Below are 13139 nucleotides of genomic sequence, written 5' to 3'. Positions count from 1 at the left end.
AAGAAAATAAGAAGGTCATAATTTTGGTTTATGTGATAAAACTATCCTCCTACAACAAAAACCCATTACCCTCTTGCCCAGAAAAGGAGATAAAGTCTTTGAGTGGGTTTATTAGCCATCTTCATATCCCAGAACTAAATACTATGATATAAAATTAACAATTCCTAAATACTATGATAAAAAATCAATACCCTTTACGTTACATGATAAGGGAACAAGAGAGGAAAGAAAATGAAAACAGTAGAGCAGGAATGGGGACCATTTGCATTTGGGCTACTTATAGTTTCTTGTGGTTTCAGTGTCTGTTCAAGCCTGATCATGTACAATATCTCTTTCATTTGATGATGGAATATTGATGTGCATTCCAAACTTTATGGCTCAATAGGCCAGATAACACTCAGTTTATGATATGCGGCTCAGGTTGCATGGTAACTTCATGTCCTGTGGTTAAGCATTCAATTTGTACTAAGGCCCAACAGCTGGCAAGTGTGGTTTCTCAAAAGCGAACTATTTATCTGTGGCTAATGGTAGGGGTTTGCTCCAAAATCTTATGTTGTAATTCACCTATAGAGGCCTGCCAAAGATTCCAAATAGCATCCTCATCTGCCACTGATTCTTCAAACACCATTGCGTCTTCTGGATTAAATGGCTGAAGAGGCAGAGTAGCTTGCATGGCAGTCTGGACCTGTCACAGAGTCTTCTCTTGTTCTTGGCCTATTAATGACTAAATATTTGTGCCCCCAACCAAAAATCATATGTTGAAGCTCTATCCGCAATATGCTGATGGTTAATTTATGTTGTTTATATGCCACCCAGTTTATATTATTTTGCTATAACAACCTGAGCTGACTTAAGACAGGGCCCCACTGAGGATAGCTACTTTTTGGTCACTTGGTAAATGGGCCAGAGTATCACAAGCAACTGAGGAATATATTGCTTCCAAAATCTGAAGAAACCCATAGGCATTGTGTCCCTTTTTTGACTGTAGAAAGGGTCAGATGTAACAATTTATCCTTCACCTGAGAAGGTATATCTCAACAAGCCAACATCACTGAACCCCTGGAAAAACTTAACCACCATATTTCTCTTCCCAAACATCAATCCTCATCTGTAAAACAGTGTATCTGTTTCACTGTATTTATTTGTCAGATATCTTGAACATCTCTTCAATGCTTATAATTCTTTTTCTAATTCCTAGCTTCCTTTTAAGTTAATACTTTGTTTATTCTTCTCTCTGATATAAGGGATTTGAAAGGCAGGGCAGGGGGTCATGGAGGGAAGGGAGGGGAAAAAATGAAATAAGATGGGTTTGGGAAGGGAGAAAAACCATAAAATAATCTTAATCTTAGGAAACAAACTGCGGGTTGCAGGTGAGGGGAGCATGTGGGGAGGAGGGATAGAGTGGCTGGGTTATGGACATTGGGAAGGGTATGTGCTATGTTGAGTCCTGTGAATTGTATAAGATTGAGGATTCAAAGACCTGTACCCCTGAAGCTAATATATTATAGGTTAATGAAATTTTTTAAAAAAGTTTATTCTCTACTCTCAGATCACATTTCACCATTCCTTCTTATAAATATATTGATATTAAAAAGAATGTCAATTACCTGTCACATTTATAGATGTTACATTTACATCAGGTTGAAGACCTCCTACTCTAACATGGAAGTCACCTATAATGAGAAAGTTCTTATATGGATTACAACATTGGTGAGCATCATCAGGAGACTTGGGTGACAAAAACAAACTTAAGAATTAAAGTTTCACCCAAGAACAAGAAAAGTTCAAAACTGCAACATTTTGCTGTTTTTTGTTTTGCTTTGCTTTTGAGATGTTTCTCAAGTACATCTTCAGGATGAAAAAGAGGATTAATTTCCTTGTTATGGAGTAGAAACTCTGGAGTTGGACTTCCTGCCTGAGTTCAACATCTGCTTCCTTATTTACTGATTTTATAATCCTGGGAAGTTATAAATATTATTATGCCTCAGTTTTCCTATCAGTAAAAAGTCCATAATTATGTATACTAAAATGCATTGGTTAGATAAGACACTGTTAGGAACTTAGAAAAGAGGGTGTCACAAACTAAAAACTCAGTAAATATGAGTTATCCATTATTATTATGATTATTAGTGCAAAGACAAGGAGTACACTTTTTCTTAAGCATTTAAAAAGTATCAGTTATCTGTAAATGCACAAGCATGAGCTGAAACTTTGAAATCTGGTATCCACTTATGGAGTGGTTTTTGAGAATCAGACTAGACAATATAAGAAACGGCATTGTAAACTGCTCTATAATATGTGGGGTTTTTGCATTATTAGCATCACACAAGCATATAAGTAGAATGGCTTACAAATTCCTTAGACTGTGCATTTTTTACTTTTTACCTTGAATTCTTTTGGCATTCAGTTGAGACTGATTTCTCCTCATGAAAGTCTCTGGGAGCAAAGGAGAAATGCAGTATAATTTGTTCTTGATCCCTTGAGCTTTCCAAATCTCTCCAAGGAATGTGGAAATAAAACTTTAGAATTTTTCTTAAATTTTATCACACCCTTGTTTTAATTCTATAAAAATGCTTGTGGGTATGATAGGAATGATAACTCAAATTTTTGATATGTTATGCCAAATCTGCACTAGGCATATGTTTTGGTCAACAATGTTTTAGGCATGTTTTCTGAGTCTTAACCAGGGGTTAGAATGTCTTGTTTTAAACACATTGACATTTTGGTAAATTACCATACTGGATGTTAAATTAATAACATTGAAATCATTATTAAAAATGGTTGCTAAAATAAAAATACTTTAAAACATTTAATTATAAAGTAAACTTTTCCTGTTAAAAAGCTGACCAATACTGAGCAACAGCAAAATTTCTCAAGACCCCTGATTGCTTATGTAAAAAAAAAAAAAAGATAATGAAATGCCTATTAATTTCTGAGTTTTACATGTAGTGATATTCTTTTATTCAAAATCAAGACAAACTTTGAAGAAAAAAATATATCTTTCATTGTTCTTTTCTTAAAACTAAATCAGTTTTTTTCTGTTACCTATTGTAAGATATATTTATGACTTTTTAAACATACATGTATTATTTTATCTTTTTCCTTAGCATTATGAATATATCTCTGTCTGTTCCCCATGTCCACATCTACATCCAGTTGTTTGCAAGAATCATTAACAATGAGCCATTATGTCAAGATCAACCAGTACTGTTCTTAAAAGAGTGAGAAGAGCAAAAAAGCACACATAGTAATAAAATGCTTTTATGTTAAGGTTCTGCTTTTGAAGCTGAACACATATTCTTGCCTGCTTAACTCTTTTAAAGTGAAACTTCTGGTTCCCTTAGCAGATGACATCTCTTCTATCATTGCTAAATGTCTTGTATATATTTTGGGGAGGAAAGACGGCATATCTTATGATCGTTTCTTTTTATTTGTTTCTTTAGTTATTTTATTTTGCAATAGGCCAATAATTATTGGCTTTTTAAACAATTTTTTATTTCTTTTCAACGTGACAGTATTCATTGTTTTTGCACCACACCCAGTGTTCCATGCAATCTGTGCCCTCCCTAATTCCCACCACCTTGTTCCCCCAACCTCCTACCCCCCACCCCTTCAAAGACCTCAGATTGTTTTTCAGAGTCTATAGTCACTCATGGTTCACCTCCCCTTCCAATTTCCCTCAACTCCCTTCTCTCTCCATCTTTCCTTTTCCTCCATGTTATCTGTTATAATTGACTCTCTCTGCTTGACTTATTTCACTCAGCATAATCTCTTCCAGTCCCATCCATGTTGCTACAAAAGTTGGGTATTCATCCTTTCTGATGGAGGCATAATACTCCACAGTATATATGGACCACATCTTCCTAATCCATTCGTCTGTTGAAGGGCATCTTGGTTCTTTCCACAGTTTGGTGACCATGGCCATTGCTGCTTATAAACATGGGGTACAGATGGCCCTTCTTTTCACTACATCTGTATCTTTGGGGTATATACCCAGTAGTGCAATTGCAGGGTCATAGGGAAGCTCTATTATTAATTTCTTTAGGAATCTCCACACTATTCTCCAAAGTGGCTGCACCAAATTGCATTCCCACCAACAGTGTAAGAGGGTTCCCCTTTCTCCACATCCTCTCCAACACATGTTGTTTCCTGTCTTGTTAATTTTGACCATTCTAACTGGTATAAGGTGGTATCTTAATGTGGTTTTAATTTGAATCTCCCTGATGGTTAGTGATGATGAACATTTTTTCATGTGTCTGATAGCCATTTGTATGTCTTCATTGGAGAAGTGTCTGTTCATATCTTCTGCCCATTTTTTTATATGATTGTCTGCTCTGTACGTGTTGAACTCATACAGCAATTCAGTAACGTGGCAGGATACAATGTACAGAAAAGTATATTCTGTACATACATTCGATTCTCTAATTTCCCTTTTTGTATTTTCATTGTTAGTGTATAAGAAAGCCACTGATTTCTGTACATTGATGTATGTACATTGTATGTATGTATGTACCAATGTACAGAAATGTACAGAATGTACAAGAACCATAAGATACCTGGGAATAAACCTAACCAAAGCACTTGAGGAACTACAGAACACTCATGAAAGAAATCGAAGAAGACACAAAAAGGTGGAAGGCGAATAAACATTGTTAAAATGTCTCTACTGCCTAGAGCTATCTATACTTTTAATGCCATTCCGATCAAAATTCCACCAGTATTTTTCAAAGAGCTGGAGCAAATAATCCTAAAATTTTTATGGAATCAGAAGAGATCCCAAATTGCTAAGGAAATGTTGAAAAACAAAAATAAAACTGGGGGCATCACGTTACCTAATTTCCAGCTTTATTACAAAGCTTGATCACCAAATGATCACAAAGTGATCACCAAGACAGCATGATACTGGCATAAAAACAGACACACAGACCAGTGGAACAGAATAGAGAGCCCAGATATGGACCCTCAACTCTATGGGCAAATAATCATCGACAAAACAGGGAAAAATATACAGTGGGGAAAAAAAGACAGTCTCTTCAATAAATGGTGCTGGGAAAACTGGACAGCTATATGCAGAAAAATAAAACTTGATGATTCTCTTACACCATACACAAAGATAAACTCAAAATGGATAAAATACCTCAACATGAGATAGGAATCCATCAGAATCCTAGAGGAGATCATAGGTAGTAACCTCTTCGATATCAGTCACAGCAACTTCTTTCAAGATATGTCTCCAAAGGCAAAGGAAACAAAAGTGAAAATGAACTTTTGGGTCTTCATCAACATCAAAAGCTTCTGCACAGCAAAGGAAACAGTCAATAAAACAAAGAGGCATCCCATGGAATGGGAGAAGATATTTGCAAATGGCAGTACAGACAAAAGGTTGATATCCAGGATCTATAACGAACTCAAAATCAACACACACAAAACAGACAATCATATAAAAAAATGGGCAGATTACTGGCTTTTGATTCTCACTTGCCTGGCATCTTTTGAAAATATTTGCAGGTTCTGGCAGCTGGTGAACACAGGCTTTAATCCCAGTGCTACTTACAAGCTGTGTGCCATTTGGCAAGTCTCTTAAAATCTCTGGCCCTTAATTTAGTACTTTATTAAGTGATTATAGCAATTCCAAAATACCCAGGATTGCTGTAAGAATTATACTAGATACTATACATAAAATTGTATATATCTTAGCAGGTAATCCACAAATATTAACACAGAAAAGGGGAAAGGTACTGCTTTTCCCAGTCCCAGATTTTTGGCAGATTCTCTTAAGCACTATAATCCATAAAGTTGCAAACCACTAAACTTTTCTTAAATGTTTATCTATATCAAATTAAAAAGACATAAATGCGCAAGGCCAAGTACTCTGTGATGAAGCAACTATAAAGTTGGAGATTAATTTTTGATTTGATATGAGGAAGTGGAGATGCAACATGGGGGCTTAAGTGGGTAGGAAAATTAAGTTAATTTCTAATTAAAAATTTTAAATGTCCAATTAAAATTCTCCCAGAGCAGACTTTTTCCCTCTGATCTAGTACTAACTATTCCACTACTGTTTGTCCTTAATGTAAAGGAATCACAGTTATATGAAGGCCAGTTTTACCTGCCCTAGTCCCCCAACCCATATACTGGCTTCTCAGCAATGAATTGGTGTCAACTAGTCCATCTGATGTCTACACTAAGAGCAACAAGAGTAACATAGCTGAACTATTCCAGTGGCTCTCATTAATTAAATGACAGACTTGGCTTGACCTCTAGATGGTTGCTTGGTTTGCCACCCATACCACTCATCATGACCGATGATGTCCACGTGGATTTTTGTCTCTTTTAAATCTTTTCTAGATCTAAGAAATTCTCAGGATATTACTTTTCTTTTACTACATGAAAAATTAAATTGATATAATTACTATTATCTAAACTATTAAAGTTTTCTGAATTTCCAGATATTTAGTGCATAATAGTCAAATAAGGACCAAGTGATAGGATTTCAGATTGTCCTATGGTTAAGAGATAATATAATTTAGAAATACGAGGGTGATATATAGAACTGTCTATTGGATTAATCACTTACCTCTACACCATGGTTCAGATTTGCATATATGTCTCAGATATGCATATCCTATGATATATTACTGCTTATTATTTTTAAAAATTTAATTTAATTTTTTATTAACATATATTATTTGCCCCAGGGATACTGCTTATCAAATTTGAAAGCTGCATAAAAACCTTAGGGGAAAATTACTCTAAAGAAAAAAAACAAATTTGTAGAGAATTGGGACCTTCAAGGTATGAGAAATCTGTCTATTGAGAATTTATAAACAATATGTAAGTATGTTTTCCAAAATAGATAGACTATAGAAATATATTGAAGGGACACTTGGGTGGCTCAGTTGGTTAAGTGGCTGCCTTCGGCTCAGGTCATAATCCCATCATCCTGGGATCGAGTCCCGCATTGGGCTCCTTGCTCTGTGGGAAGCCTGCTTCTCTCTCTGCCACTCTGTCTGCCTGTGCTCACTCTTTCACTCTGACAAATAAAAATAAAATCTTTAAAAAAAAAAAAGAAATATATTGAATACAAAATGAGGATTATATTTAGTTTTCAGGAATAAAATTCTGGGTTTCCTAAAATCTAAAAACAAACAAACAAACAAACAAAAAAACTATAAAATAAAGATTCTAGGGTTTTAAAGTTTATTTTCAGAAATCTCAATAATTTTAAATTAATACAAGGATAGGATCACCAGTAACATCCTCACCACTATAAGATTAAAGAAAAAAATTAATTACTTCCAAGTGTAAAATCCTATAATATCTAATAAGTTCTACTTCAGTTTTGAATATCACTATGTTAGACACTATTAATTGGTTATCAAAAATCTTCCTGTTTCAATTTTCTCATTTCACCTCCATTAGGAGCCTGGAAAGCTAAGTATGTATGTTGTCAATCACCATTTTCAGGTAGTAGTTACTACATAACGCAGGAGTTATGTGGCATAAGTGGAAGTTTGTTGAGGAGATTCTGGGGAAAGGGTCTTCTTGATAAAGGAAGTTTCTTTTTGTCTTAAATGAGAGTTCCAAAGCTTGAAGTCTCAGGACCATTTTGTGACCATGAAAGACAGCTGAGAAAATCATCTCAAATTTTGAGCTACTGAACTAACATCAGTAGCTACCTACCTTCACTTCTTTTGTTATATTAAGAGAGCAATAAAACTCTAGTCTGTTTTTTTGTTTGTTTTTTGTTTTTGTTTGTTTGTTTGTTTGTTTTACCAGTGTGAGTCTGGCTTTTTGTTATCTACTGCTGAAAAAAAAAATACCATTTCTGAATCCACTTATAACTGTGATAAGTAAGTATTACTAATTGTGAATACATTACATTTATAATGAACATAAATTGAAAATCCATCCTACTTGAATTGTCAACTTGGTGTAATAAAATGTTATGAAAGTTTTCCAAGGAACCCAAGGGATCCCCAGACACCACAAAACAGATCTTGTGGGTATGTGGAAAGAACAAGAATAATAATAGGTTATTCTGCTTTTAGCTAGAATACTTCTATTTTTATTTATTAAGCTTTCATGATAGTGTTCTTTTTTTTTTTTTTTGAAAAAGGAGTTCTATAACTAAAATATTTCTGAAAGCTACTAATGAAAGGAAAAAAATATGTTAGGCTATCTGTTGAAAATCCTGAGTTCCAGTCCCACTCTGACTTTATAACTTCTTAATAATATTGCTTTTGATAAGATAATTATTAAATCTTTAAATATTCAGGCATATATCACATATTTTTACATGAAAACTTTCATCTAAAACTTCGCTGAATCTCACAGTAATATTTGTGGCAATGACTGACAAAATTCTAAACACTGGTTCATTATATTACTTTTAAAGATGTTTCTGTATGTGTACAGGATTTAAAATGTGACTGGTGAGTTGTCTAATATTTCTAATATGTGATTACTCATTGAAAAGGATTGCAGACAAACATAAATGTCAACAGATGGATATTTTTGCACAAGAACATCTACGTCACATATAACTGAAAACTGCTATAATGGATGACTCTCCAAAGTAATATTTTCTGTATACCTTTGTTTTAATAAAAATTTTATGTATTTTTATGTTCACATGATACTAGTATCCTTAAACTCTATTAAATACCAAAAATAAAAAGTCATAAATAATAAATATATATGAAAATAACAAAAATTTTCTATTTGTACACTAAAAATATAAAATTGCTCCTCATACACTTTACATGAACCTGATAGGGGTGTGGAATTCAAAACAATCTTTTCCTGTAATCAGTTTTAAAATCATCCTTTAAATTGCTTCACGTAAATTTTAAGCTAAAATTAAGTTGAAAATTGTAGGAATATACAAATTTACCAAAGAAACTCAAAATTTTAAAAGATCTTTAGCAAGAAAGACTTTTATTTCCCTAGAAAACCAGAAAATATTTTCCCAAGAAAAAGTAATACTTATGTTATTACCACTAATTCTCATAGTAGGAAAGAGATAAAAGTGGGTTAGTGCCCGGTCCTGCAAAATAATTTACCTTAGAATTATGTCTGGAGGAGTAGTTTTAGCTTTAAGATGATTTTTTTAAAAAAATATTTTATTTATTTATTTGACAGAGAGAAATTACAAGTACACTGAGAGGCAGGCAGAGAGAGAGAGAGAGAGAAGGAAGCAGGCTCCCTGCTGAGCAGAGAGCCTGATGCGGGACTCGATCCCAGGACCCTGAGATCATGACCTGAACCGAAGGCAGTGGCTTAACCCACTGAGCCACCCAGGCGCCCCAGCTTTAAGATGATTCTTATAATTTAAAGCTCACTAAATATGGGAAAGTACCAAATTTGACAATTAAAAGGCAAAGAATTACGTTAGATGCAACCCACCTAAAAACTCTCCATGAATTCTTAGTTTCTTTTTCATGTGTCTGGGCCGCTTCCTCCTCTTCTTTTTTCTCCTCTTCCTCCTCCTCCTTTTTTCTTAACAGTCATCTAAAGCATTTAAGCAATCAAATTTCCCATAGCTACAGTCTATCAGCCACTCCTTCTGGGCCCTTCCAGTCAGCAATCACACTAATCTGCCCTGGCATTGTTAGGAAATTACACATTCTTAAAGTTTTTCCTTCATACTCCCCTGAACCACCTGCCCTGGTATCTTCTACTAGCAAGCATAGATCTTTCTAGGTAGCAAAATTAACCAGTGTTACAATGATCTCTGCTAGTTGTGACCATCAACTACCAGTTTGTTGGCATGTTAAGGTTTCTTCAAATGTCTCTCAGATCAGACTTCATGGACTTTTGAAAGTTATAATCTGACACTGTTCATCATTTTGGAAGGTATTGATAGTGAAGCCCTTTATTAGAAATATGCAAATAACAGTGAGTATGGATGAAATGCTTGTTTTGGTACCTGCAAAATGTTTCATATCAATTATCTCACTCATCTCAAAACAACATTGAAGAAAGCACTTCTAAGGATTTTTTTTTCTCCTCAAAAACTGGTAGACTTGTATTAATGAAGCAAATCTGTGTACCTCCAAAATTTTTCTTTCTGAGTTGCCTTATACGCAGGCATAGCACATTGACGGCCAGAGGCTCAGTCTTCCTGCCTTGGAAATGAGCATTAGGCAGTCATTACACCTTCTGATTATGGTTTTAACTGGAATATTTTTATGAAATGTCATATTCCTCTTCATATGTTCTCTCTAAAGTAGGAACATACCTTCTTGTTCTCCAAAAAAGATCTCAGTACCATGGATTTCCAGGGTAGATTTATAAGTATAACATAGTAGATAGATACCTAAATAAACACTGATATGTACATATATTTCCGAATAGAAAAACTTATAAATATGTGGAAATTAAATAAAATACAAAATATAAAAAATCAAAAGGGAAATTAAAAATACTTTGAGATTAATGAAAACAAATAAAATACATATAAAAATATGGAATATTGCTAAACCACTAGCTAGAAGGAAATTTATAACTGTAAACACATTAATAAAGAAGAAGCAGTTGGGTTTAAGATGGAGGCATAGCAGGAGCTTAAATTACATCCTCCCATGGGCACAAAAATTCTCCAATTACAGGGGAAGCAGGGAGCATGCATTCGGTGCGCCTTTGCCGCCTTTGCTGGCTGGGCTCCTTCTAGGGCCTGTGCAGCCCTGTGTGCCTCAAAAGGGAAATGGAGGAAGAGCAAGAGCTCAAGGGGCACCCCTAACCCAGCTGATGGAGCCAGGAGCCCCCTTCTTCTCTGAGCCCTAGTGATTTCAAGCTCCCTAGTGGCCTATGGCTCACAAGTGGAATGGTCGCTGAGGCCCAAGACATTGGGTTTCTGTGTACCCAGTAAAGGGAACTGAGGAGCCTCGAGGGTCGCTACTCCCATGGACTCCGGGTGCGGAAAACCCCACTTAGTAAGGAGCAGCTGTGTTCCCTTTAAGCAGATAGATACCAGTGGTCACCAATGTAGAGCCCTTATTCTACACTGTTCCATACAAAAGTACAGTACCAATATGTCTGTGTCAGCTGAGGGTGCTATAAGCACCTCACAAATTTCAGCTTCAGAACAAGAGACCCTAGTGAAACCAAAGTCATTGCTTTTGAAGTTGCTAAAATCTGCGCACAAAAAGACACTTTTATTACAAAAGGTTATATTTTATTTTGGCCAGTATATTATGACTAAACAATTATATGTTGAGAAACTATAGCATATTGTGTATTGTTCCAATTATCTTCTAAGGGATTTGCTTAGAGTGCCAAGCTTCTCTGTAAAAGAATACAGGAAAATATATATAACAATCCACAGAAACTTTGTAGTAGTCAATCAGCATAAACCATCGATTCAGGCACATTTCAAATCTGTGAGTAAAAATAAGTGTCACCTAGAAGGTGGGAGTGATCAAAAGGGCGCTGGTCAAGAGTTGTAGAAAGAGAAACTTTCATCTTCAGATTTGCTTTCTAAACCATCTACCTCATGTAAAAGGAGAGTAATTAGTTGGACAGAGGAACATTTAGGTGCATTACCTGGTGAATGACAGAGGAAAAAGCACCACAAATCTGATTGTATTTATCTTTCCTTTGATGAAAATCTTTCTCTGTGTGTAATAAGGGAGACAATTTTGTGAAAGAAACGGTAGCAGTGAATCAACAGAGACTCACTCCATCAAATCCAGATCTTTTTTTTTTTTATTAAATTTTTTATTTTTTATAAACATATATTTTTATCCCCAGGGGTACAGGTCTGTGAAATCCAGATCTTGATGCTGGTGAACATTCATGTGATTGGTTGGATCAGGATTCAGTTTCAGATCAATCCAGTGTAGATTTTGAAGTTGTGTCTTGCAATTCAGAAGATGATAGCCTTAGTGAGGAAGTACAAGAACTCTCAGGGAGGAGGATGAGGTATGTTGAGTAACTGTGTATCAGGCAGGAAAGAGGAATACAGATTCACTTAAGAAGATCCTGAAATTTCCTCAGCAGACTACTGAAGTGCACTTCATGCAATGAAATGAATCCTTTTCTACTTCATTGCAACAGATGTTGGGCTTCTCATGAGAACTGGCTTCCTGAAGGTAAAGTGAAAGATAAAGTAAAATGCCTGAGAAAGACAAACTAGAAAACTAAATTCAAGTAAAATAGGGCTTTGATGTCCCTGATTGTTAAGGAAAAAAAAAAAATACAGTGAATAGTAACACAGAGAACCATGTGTTGAGGAAAATGATGATAAAATCATACAAGCTTCCCAATCCCCAAAAAGTGAGGACCATTCTCAGTCACCAATGTCTAACAACATTCATAGCAGCCAAGAAAACATCAGAGAGTTTGAAAGGGAAGAAACACAAGACAAAGATAAAGATCATAGAATCTAGTTTTTCCCTTAATGCCATTGAACCTTGGGTGATTTACCAATGACAGCCTAAATATGGTTGTATTGTTCATGGCAAAACAGGACATTTTATGGCAGACTTTATGTGTGCAAAGAAGGTAAAGAGAAAGATAAGTCCTGTTCAGTGTGCAGACAACCAATTCAAATAATTGTGCTAACTTACTTCTCTTAACGGACATGCTTATAAAAGTAAAATTCTGTATTTCCAACTGCATAGCTCTAAAAATTTAGACAAGATGATTTTTTTTTACACTTATCAAAGCAAGAATGTATTTCAGTACACGTAGATTTCTACTCTGTAGTATAATTTACCTACTTTGGGAGGGGGAATAGTAAATACTTCCCTTTAGAAAAATTTCACTTCTGTTAACATTTTATATTTTGTTTTTAATGTTATTTAAATTGGATATATAGCTCATCCTTAACTCCTAATCCTCATATTTTAAATGATTTTGACTTCCTTAAAATTCAGAGAAGTATCTGATTTTGAAAAATTTAAGTAAGACACTTAAAGTAAGTTATGTACATTCAGGGTACGGTGTGCAGTGATTATGCTACTTACAATACATTCAAATCTGCAAATAGTTTCATTTGCCTAGTCATTTAATTGTCTATTTTTTTTAGTTTTAATATACACATTTATTGATTTATAAATAAAAAATGTTAAATGGCTTGATTTTTAAAAATCTGTAATTATATGTGGAATAATTACTCTAAAAATGATTGATAT

At 34.8% G+C, this 13139-nt stretch overlaps 1 pseudogene; it reads left to right on the top strand.

Moving 5' to 3' along the window:
* Positions 1-10907: 10907 nt before the first annotated feature.
* On the top strand, positions 10908-12581 carry LOC101676000 (annotated as a pseudogene).
* The last annotated feature ends 558 nt before the right edge of the window (positions 12582-13139 follow it).

This window comes from Mustela putorius, unplaced genomic scaffold (genome assembly GCF_011764305.1).
Source record: "Mustela putorius furo isolate JIRA1106 unplaced genomic scaffold, ASM1176430v1.1 tig00003834_pilon_pilon_pilon, whole genome shotgun sequence".
Lineage (NCBI taxonomy): Eukaryota > Metazoa > Chordata > Mammalia > Carnivora > Mustelidae > Mustela > Mustela putorius.
This window is presented reverse-complemented; position numbering and strand designations above follow the sequence as displayed.